This window comes from Triticum aestivum, chromosome 3A (assembly GCF_018294505.1).
Source record: "Triticum aestivum cultivar Chinese Spring chromosome 3A, IWGSC CS RefSeq v2.1, whole genome shotgun sequence".
NCBI lineage: Eukaryota > Viridiplantae > Streptophyta > Magnoliopsida > Poales > Poaceae > Triticum > Triticum aestivum.
The window spans coordinates 238,024,224-238,033,754 of NC_057800.1; positions in this window are offsets into that span (position 1 = coordinate 238,024,224).

Below are 9,531 nucleotides of genomic sequence, written 5' to 3' on the forward strand. Positions count from 1 at the left end.
CTTAGCAAGCAATTTACAGAAATCACCATGAATAAAGTGTGACCAACCATCAGTCATTAAATATCTAGGGACTCCAAACCTCGGGAAAATAACATCTTTAAGCAGTTTAATAGAGGTGTTATGATCAGCACTAATAGTTGGAATAGCTTCTACCCACTTAGTAACGTAATCAACAACAACTAAAATATGAGTATAGCCATTACAGGAAGGAAAAAGGTCCCATATAATCAAACCCCCAAACATCAAATGGTTCAATAACAAGTGAATAATTCATTGGCATTTCTTGACACCTACTAATATTACCAATTCTTTGACATTCATCACAACATAATACAAACTTACGAGCATCTTTGAAGAGAGTAGGACAATACAAACCAGATTGTAATACCTTGTGTGTAGTTCTGTCTCCGGCATGGTGTCCTCCGTAAGCTTCGGAGTGACACTTGCGTAGGATCTCTTCCTGTTCATGCTCAGGTACACAACTTCTAATAATACCATAAGTAATGTCTTAAATCATAGAAAAACTTTTTATTTTGTTGGTATGTGAAACTAGGTGGTATTAATTTAGCAACAATCTAATTAGCATAATCAGCATACCAAGGAGTACTACGAGAAGTATTTATAATGGCTAATTGTTCATTAGGGAAACCATCATCAATAGGTAGTGGGTCATCAAGAATATTTTCTAACCTTGACAAGGTGTCTCCTACGGGGTTTTCAGCCCCCTTTCTACCAGTAATATGTAAATCAAATTCTTGTAGCAATAGACCTCACCTAATAAGTCTAGGTTTAGCATCTTTCTTTTCCATGAGGTACTTAATAGCAACATGACCGGTGTGAACGATCACTTTGGAATCAACAATATAAGATCTGAATTTATCACAAGCAAACACAACTGCTAAAAATTCTTTTTTCAGTAGTGGCATAATTTCTTTGAGCATTGTCTATGCTTTTACTAGCATAAATGATAACATTTAATTTCTTATCAACTCTTTTCCCTAGAACAACACCAACAACGTAATCACTAGCATCACACATAATTTCAAAGGGTAAGTTCCAATCAGGTGGTTAAACAATAGGTGTAGAAATTAAGGCTTTCTTAAGTATTTCAAATGCTTCTACACAATCGTCATAAAAATAAATGGAACATATTTTTGCAAAACATTAGTGAGAGGCCTAGAAATTTTAAAGAAGTCTTTAATAAATCTCCTATAGAAACCAGCATGACCAAGGAAGCTTCTTATACCTTTGATATCTTTAGGACATGACATTTTTTCAATAGCATTGACTTTAGCTTTATCAACTTCATACCTCTTTCAGATATTTTATGCCCCAAGACATTACCTTTATTAACCATAAAGTGGCACTTCTCCCAATTCAAGACAAGATTAGTTTCTTCACATCTCTGCAAAACTCGATCAAGGTTGCTCAAGCAATCATCAAAAGAAGTTCAATATACGGAAAAATCATCCATGAAAATCTCAACAATATTTTCACAAAAGTTAGAAAACATAGCAATCATACATCTTTGATAGGTAGCAGGTGCATTGCATAAACCAAAAAGGCATACGTCTATAAGAAAAAGTACCAAAAGGGCATGTAAAAGTATTTTTTCTTGATCCTCTCGTGACACGGGTATTTGGGAAAAACCAAAGTATCCGTATAGAACGAAAAAGTGTATATGTTTTGATAGTATTTCAAGTATTTGATCAATAAAAGGTAGAGGATAATGATCTGTTCGGGTAGGTTTGTTTAATTTTCTAAAATCAATTACCATTCTTTAAGCTGCGCAATAATTTGTGGAATCAATTCATTCTTATCATTAGGAACAATAGTAATACTTCCCTTCTTAGGGACACAATGTACATGACTTACCAATGTACTATCAGCAATAGGATAAGTTAAACCTGCTTCTAGAAACTATAATATTTCATTTCTTACCACTTCTTTCATCTTAGGATTTAATAGTTGTTGCTGATCAACAACGGGGTTTAGCATCAGGCTCCATATTAATTTTATGCTAAAATAGAGTGGTACTAATGCCCTTAAGGTCATCAAGATATGCATATTTTAGAGTATCAGGTACTTCTTTAAGATCAAACATAGGATCACTCTTGGGTGGTAGAGGATCTCCAAGAGTCTCAACAAGAAAATTGTGTTTCAGGATAGGCATTTGTTTAAAGAATCTCTCATCAGTTTTATTTCTTTCACTCATAAACATATCATTTTCATGTCTAGCAAATATTGTTCTAAAGGATCGGTAGGAGGCGCGACAATAGGAGCAAGACCAATATTTTCATCTTTACTAGGCGATTCTTTATCACGAGGTTGTCTACGAAATTTGTAGAAATTAAACGCATGACACACATCCCCGAAGCTTACACTAATAGTTTCTTCCTCGCAATCTATCTTAGCACTAACAATGTTCAAGAAAGGTCCACCAAATATAATGGGACAAAAAACATCTTGTGGGGAACCCAAAACTAGAAAATCAGTAGGGTATTTTATTTTCCCACACAAGACTTCAACATCTCGAACAATCCCAAGTGGTGTGGCAGTATCTCTATTAGCGAGCTTAATAGTAACATCAATATCTTCTATTTCAGCAAATGCAATATCGTTCATAATTTCTTGATATAAACTAAAAGGGATTGCACTCACACTAGTACCCAAATCACATAATCCATGATAACAATAATGTCCTATTTTAATAAAGACAACAATCTCCTATCTTAATAGAGACAACAGGCATGCCAACAACAGGTCTATGTTTATCTTTGTCATCGGGTTTAGCAATTCTAGTAGCTTCAACACAGAAATAAATAACATGCCCAATGATATTATCAACCAAGAGATCGTTAACCATTGCAACATTAGGTTCAACTTTAATTTGTTCATGGGGTGTAGGTGTTCTTGTATAACTCTTATGGACTAGAGCTGAAGCTTTAACATGTTCTTTTATCCTAATAGGAAAAGGTGGTTTCTCAACATAAGCAATAGGACTAACTAGATCAACATTATAAGTAATGGTTTCTTTAATGGGAGGATGACATTTAAACCACTTCTCCTTAGGGAGATCAACATGAGTAGCAAAAGATTCACAAAAAGAAGCTACTATCTCAGAGTCAACTCCATATTTAGTTCTAAATTCATAAAAAACATCGGTATCCATAAAATATTTAACACAATCAAACTCAAGGTTTATACCTGACTCCTTACATTCGTCGAGTTCCCAATCTTTAGAGTTATGTTTAATACTTTCCAAAAGATCCCATTTCAATTCAATAGTCTTCTTCATAAAAGAACCAGTACAAGAAGTATCGAGCATGGATTGATCATTACGAGAAAGCCGAGCATAAAAAAGCTCATGATTGGGGCATGAATATAGCATTGACTTAAGCCTCCCCCAAGCTTGGGCAATACTTTCACATTGACGAGGCGAAAAATTACATATATAATTCCGATCACGATGAACCAGATGCATAGGATAAAACTTCTGATAAAATTCCAATTTCAGTCGGTTGTAATTCCAAGCTCCAATATCATCACATAGCCTATACCATGCCAATGCCTCTCCCTTCAAAGATAAAGGGATGACATTTTAAGTAGGTGCAGTAGGTTGAGGAGCAACATCTTGCTCTATCCGTCAAGGTGAAGATACCTCGAACAAGCCCCTCAAAGGATGATTTTCCATAGTGACAAGTAACAATAAATTTCAGCACGTAATATAAATGTTTACTCACCAAATTCCAAATACCGAAGACGCTTCACTCCCTGGCAACGGCGCCAGAAAGAGTCTTGATGACCCACAAGTATTGTAGTGATCCGACCCCAAACGGTCAAATCTCTGTGCATAAGTGTCATCCCTATATCGGTAATGCTGACACACACAGTACTTTGAAGGATTTATAACAGAGTTGCAAACACACACTTATTACATCGAATATCTCATAAGAGAGTACTTATTACAATAATATGGCTTAAGGCCATCTAAATAAGATAACAACGGAAGGCTTGGAAGATAAAGCGAGTCCATCAACTCCAACGGCATAGCTGAGTGCACGACAACGACCTATCGCACCTTACTCTTCGTCTGAAAAGTCTGCAACATAATACGTTGCAGCCCGAAAATGGGTCAGCAGATGGAATATGCTGGCAATATAACACTGTAGTGCAAAAGAATAGGTAACAACTATAACTATATGCATATTTGGCTGGTGGAGGCTCTATGGTTATCATGTTTTTGCGAAAAGCCAATTTTTCCTATAACAAAGGAATATATTTTGTTTAACTATCATGGTAGTTGAAAAACACTGAGAAGGTTCCTCCAACTCAATCCCAATTAAACAATATTAAGAACCCAACAATTTAATTTAGAGTGATGAGATCAAATCAATAATTAAAGCACCAGATACTCAAAATGCCCATAACCGGGGACACGGCTAATCATGATTATTTTGTACACTCTGAAGAGGTTTGCGCACTTTTCCCCACAAGACTTGATCTCCTACGTTTAATTTCTTGCACTGCATGATGTTTGAGAAACGGATGACCGAGACACAGTCTTTCATAAGCATTAACTCTTTACTCTGGGTAGACAGTACCACCTACATCCCCTACATGTGCTAGCCTACCACTGAAAGAGGTCACGCAACATACTCAACTATGCTAGAGCCCATAATTGCTTGTGGCTGGACTCAGAAGTTTCCAGCATGAATAATCTTATGATCCTTGAGCCTGGGTGGAAAACCATAGGATGATCACACGGGTACTCTGGGATATCCCAGGACAACACTGGATTACTCTAGGCGCCCAGACAACCACTGGGTGCTCTAGGGTGCCTCAACCAATCCACCCAGATGTGTATTAAAGTAGCCACCTTAAGTTTAACCATTAATTAAAACTCTCACATCTGTCATGGATCACTCAAACCAAACCACGTCTACGAGCATAGCATAGCAGTATAAGCCTAACATAGAAGTAACTCCCATGGTTTGATATAAAAGACAATAGGTTCTACCTCATCACTACTTCCCAATACCCACAAGTATTCAAGTCCTAACCATGCAGTGTTTGAGGGTTGAGCCTAATGCATAAAAACTGTGTAACAAAGGGATATGATCAAAGTGTTACTTGCCTTGCTGACGATCCGCAAACCCTAGCGCCTCGTAGTAGCACGCTTCGCACTCCGAAAATTCTATCGCAAACAAACAATAGCATACATAAGAACTCAAGCATACATGCAAGGGTAAAACTCGGATGAGAAAGTCCAAACTAAAAGTTCAACTAAAGTGCTTCGATTTGCAAAAAGAATAAATCAAATCGGAGCTACAAAACTCAAACTATGATCGAAAGAAGTTCGAAACCAAATCTGCTTGCAACCAAATTTTAAATTTTCAAAATCATGTTCAAGTTGGTTGACTGGAGAGAGGGGTTCGAGACGAAAATTTTGGCGTTGGTTTCACTGGATTTGGACGAACGGTTTAAAAGTTGCGAGGGTTTCAAGATGAGGGGCTAATCTGCGATAAAAATAAAACAGAAAAAGAAAAATCTACCGGACGAACGTCTGCTAACAGAGACAAACGAACGAATTCGTTCGTTACAAGAACTAAACGAACGAACGTTCGCAGAAAAGATCTAACTGAAGAAAAAAACTGGGAAAAGCGATCTAATCAAAATAAAACCGAAAGGTTTTATACCTAAAACCGAGCAAAAATCGGTGGTCGACGGCGGCGGCTTCCGGCGAGTCCGGCTAGGTGGGGCGACGGCGGCGCGGGGTGCGGGGCAGCGGCGGCGGAGCTATGGTTTGGGACGGGGTGGAGAGGGCGGTGGCGACGGGGTACTTATAGGAGGGGGGTCCGACTTGGCCTAGGGGTGGAGAAGGCAGCGGCGGCGGCGTGCTCCTGGACTCCCGCCGGAGTCTGGCTCAGGCGCGGGGAAAGCGGTGGCGGCGCTGGGCCTTGGCCTGGCTCGGCTAGGCCGGCCCAGGTCAGCGCGCGATTTTTTTCTAAAAAATTCTACCGAAGGAAAATCCTAAATAAATATAAAAAATACTCTAAAAATGCCAAAAACAATTTTCGCCGTCTAAATATAATATTTAGAACAAAGTGAACATTTTTCTGGCCTAAAATGCAATTTTGAAAAATGCATATTTTTTCTAATTCAAATAAATCTTGAATAAAATCAAAGAAAAATATTTATTTGATTTTAACATTTTTCCTCCAATGTTTATTTTATTTTGGAGAAATCATTTTATCTCCGCTCATTTATTTTGATATTTGAAACATTCGGAGAGAAAAGTATTAAAACCAAAACGATCTTTTTTCAAATTTGAGAAAGATTCAAATATGAAAATAATGAAATCCCCAACTCTCTCCGGACATCCTTGAGTTGCTTAGGATTTTCTAGGATCGCAAACGAACTGCAAATAAAATATGATATGCATATGGTGATGTATGTATAACATCCAAATTGAAAAATTGGGATGTTACAAACCTACCCCCCTTGAGATGAATCTTGCACTCGAGATTCGGGTTGGCTAGAAAATAGGTGTGGGTGGTCTTTCCATAATTCTTCCTCCCGTTCCCAGGTGGCTTCATCCTCAGTATGGTGGCTCCACTGAACTTTGCAAAACTTGGTAACCTTGCTGCGTGTAACCCGGCTGGCAAACTTGAGAATCTTGACAGGTTTCTCCTCATAGGTCAGATTACTATGCAACTGAATGGCTTCCAGGGGTACTGTATCTCTTAGTGGAATATCGGCCATCTCAGCATGACACTTCTTCAACTGGGAAACATGAAACACATCATGAACTCCTGATAGTCCTTCGGGTAACTCCAACTTGTAGGCAACCTCTCCCATACGTTCCAAAACTCGGTATAGTCCTACAAATATCGGGGCTAACTTTCCCTTAACTCCAAAGTGTTTAACTCCTCGCAGAGGTGACACGCGAAGATATGCTCTGTCTCTGATTTCATAGACTACCTCCTTGTATTTTGAGTCTGCATAACTCTTCTGCCTGGACTGAACTACCTTCAGTCTATCTCGAATCAACTTAACCTTCTCTTCTGACTCTTTGATCAAATCTAGTCCAAGCAACTGGCAGTCTCCAACTTCATCCCACATTAACGGTGTCCTACACCTTCTCCCATACAAAGCCTCAAAAGGTGCCATCTTCAGAATCGCTTGATAGCTGTTGTTGTATGATAACTCGGCATAAGGTAAATTGTCATCCCAACTAGATCCATAATCTAGCGCACAAGCTCTCAGCATGTCCTCCAGAATCTGATTGAATCTCTCTGTCTGTCCATCTGTCTATGGATGAAAAGCTGTACCGAACTCTAGCCTAGTACCCAAAGTTTGGTGCAGCTAATTCCGAAACTTCGAGGTAAATTGTGTCCCTCTATCTGATACGATGGTCCTCGGAACTCCATGCAGACATACGATCATGGTCATATATATTTTAGCCAACTTCGCGCTTGTATAGGTGGTTTTCACGGGGATAAAGTGAGCTATCTTTGTCAAATGATCAACTACTACCCAGATTGCATCATATCCCGATCGGGTCCTGGGCAATCCGATGATAAAATCCATGCCAAGCTTGTCCCACTTCCATTCGGGTATCAGCATAGGCTGCAGCAATCCTGCTGGATTCTGATGTTCTGCTTTCACTCTCTGACGTACATCACACACTGCTACACACTCGGCAATATCCTTCTTCATTCTAGTCCACCAGAAACTCTCCTTCAAATCCAAATACATCTTGGTGTTTTCGGGGTGAATCGAGTATGACGAGTCATGGGCTTCCTAAAGTATTAACTTCCTGATTTCAGTATTATTGGGCACATAAATATGATCCTCAAACCATAAGGTCTCGTGCTCATCTTCACGGAAACCCTTGGCTTTTGCTTTGCTCATTTTCTCCTTTATCTCAGCAATTTCCTTATCATCCTTCTGAGCTTCTCGAATCTTTTCCAATAATGTAGACTGAACCTCCATTGTTGGCACAAAACCTTTTGGAACTATCTCCAAACGAAGCTCCTTGAGATTCTTGACTAACTCCTGTGGTAACCCTTCGCTTACAAGGGTATTGGCGTAACTCTTCCGGCTCAAAGCGTCTGCTACGACATTGGCCTTTCCTAGGTGGTAATGCAATTTCATATCATAATCCTTTATAAGCTCCAACCATCTCCTTTGCCCGAGATTCAGCTCCTTTTGCATGAAAATGTATTTCAAACTTTTGTGATCCGTGTACACATCACATCGGTTTCCAATAAGGAAATGTCTCCAGGTATTGAGCGCATGCACCACGGTTGCTAACTCCAAATCATGTGTGGCATAATTCAACTCATGTGGTCGAAGCTGGTGTGAGGCATATGCAACAACTCTTCCGTCCTGCATAAGTACTCCTCCAAGTCCCAAGCGAGAAGCGTCGCAATACACTTGGAAATCCTTGCGTATATCCAGCAGAATCAACACTGGGGTTGTAACCAAATGTTTCTTAAACTCCTGAAAACTAGACTCACATTCATCTGTCCATTTAAACGTGGTGTCCTTCTTCAACAACTCCGTCATAGGCTTCGCAATCTTGGAAAAATTCTCAATGAATCTTCGATAATATCCTGCGAGTCCTAGAAAACTGTGGATCTCCCCAACTGAGGTGGGTGCCAACCACTCAGTTACAGACTGAACCTTGGTGGGGTCTACTGCTATACCTTCTCATGATATAACATGTCCAAGGAATCCAACTTCCTTCAACCAAAACTCATATTTTCTGAACTTGGCGTATAACTGATGTTCCCTGAGCTCCTCGAGAACTAAACGCAAATGCTCCTTGTGCTCCTCTTCATTCTTCGAGTATACCAAAATATCATCAATGAACACCACTACAAACTTATCCAAGAACCCCATGAACACCTTATTCATCATACTCATGAAATATGTGGGGGCATTAGTCAATCCAAATGACATGACAGTGTACTCATATAGCCCGTACCTTGTTGTGAAAGCTGTCTTCGGTATATCCTGTTCTCGGATCTTCAGCTGGTGATATCCTGATCGCAGATCAATCTTAGAGAATACTTTAGCTCCTTGCAGCTGGTCAAACAAATCGTTGAACATCGGTAGTGGGTACTTGTTCTTGATTGTCACTTCATTCAATGCACGATAATCAACAACCATTCTTAATGATCTATCCTTCTTCTCAACCAAGCACTAGGGCTCCCCACAGGGATGAACTTCATTGAATATAACCTTTCTCCAATAACTCTTTAATCTGCTTCTTAATTTCCTCCAGATCATTTGCGGGCATCCGGTATGGCCTCTTTGATATTAGTCCGGTGCCTGGCAATAGCTCTATCAAAAATTCTATGTCCCAATCTGGTGGCATGCCTGGTAGTTCCTCTGGAAATACATCCGGATAATCCTTCACTACAGGCACTTCCTCCTGAACAACTCCTGAGAGGGAATTCACTTGGGTCCTTCTTGGCGCATGCCTGATCCTTTTTCCTTCAGGGGTGGTGAGCAGAATTG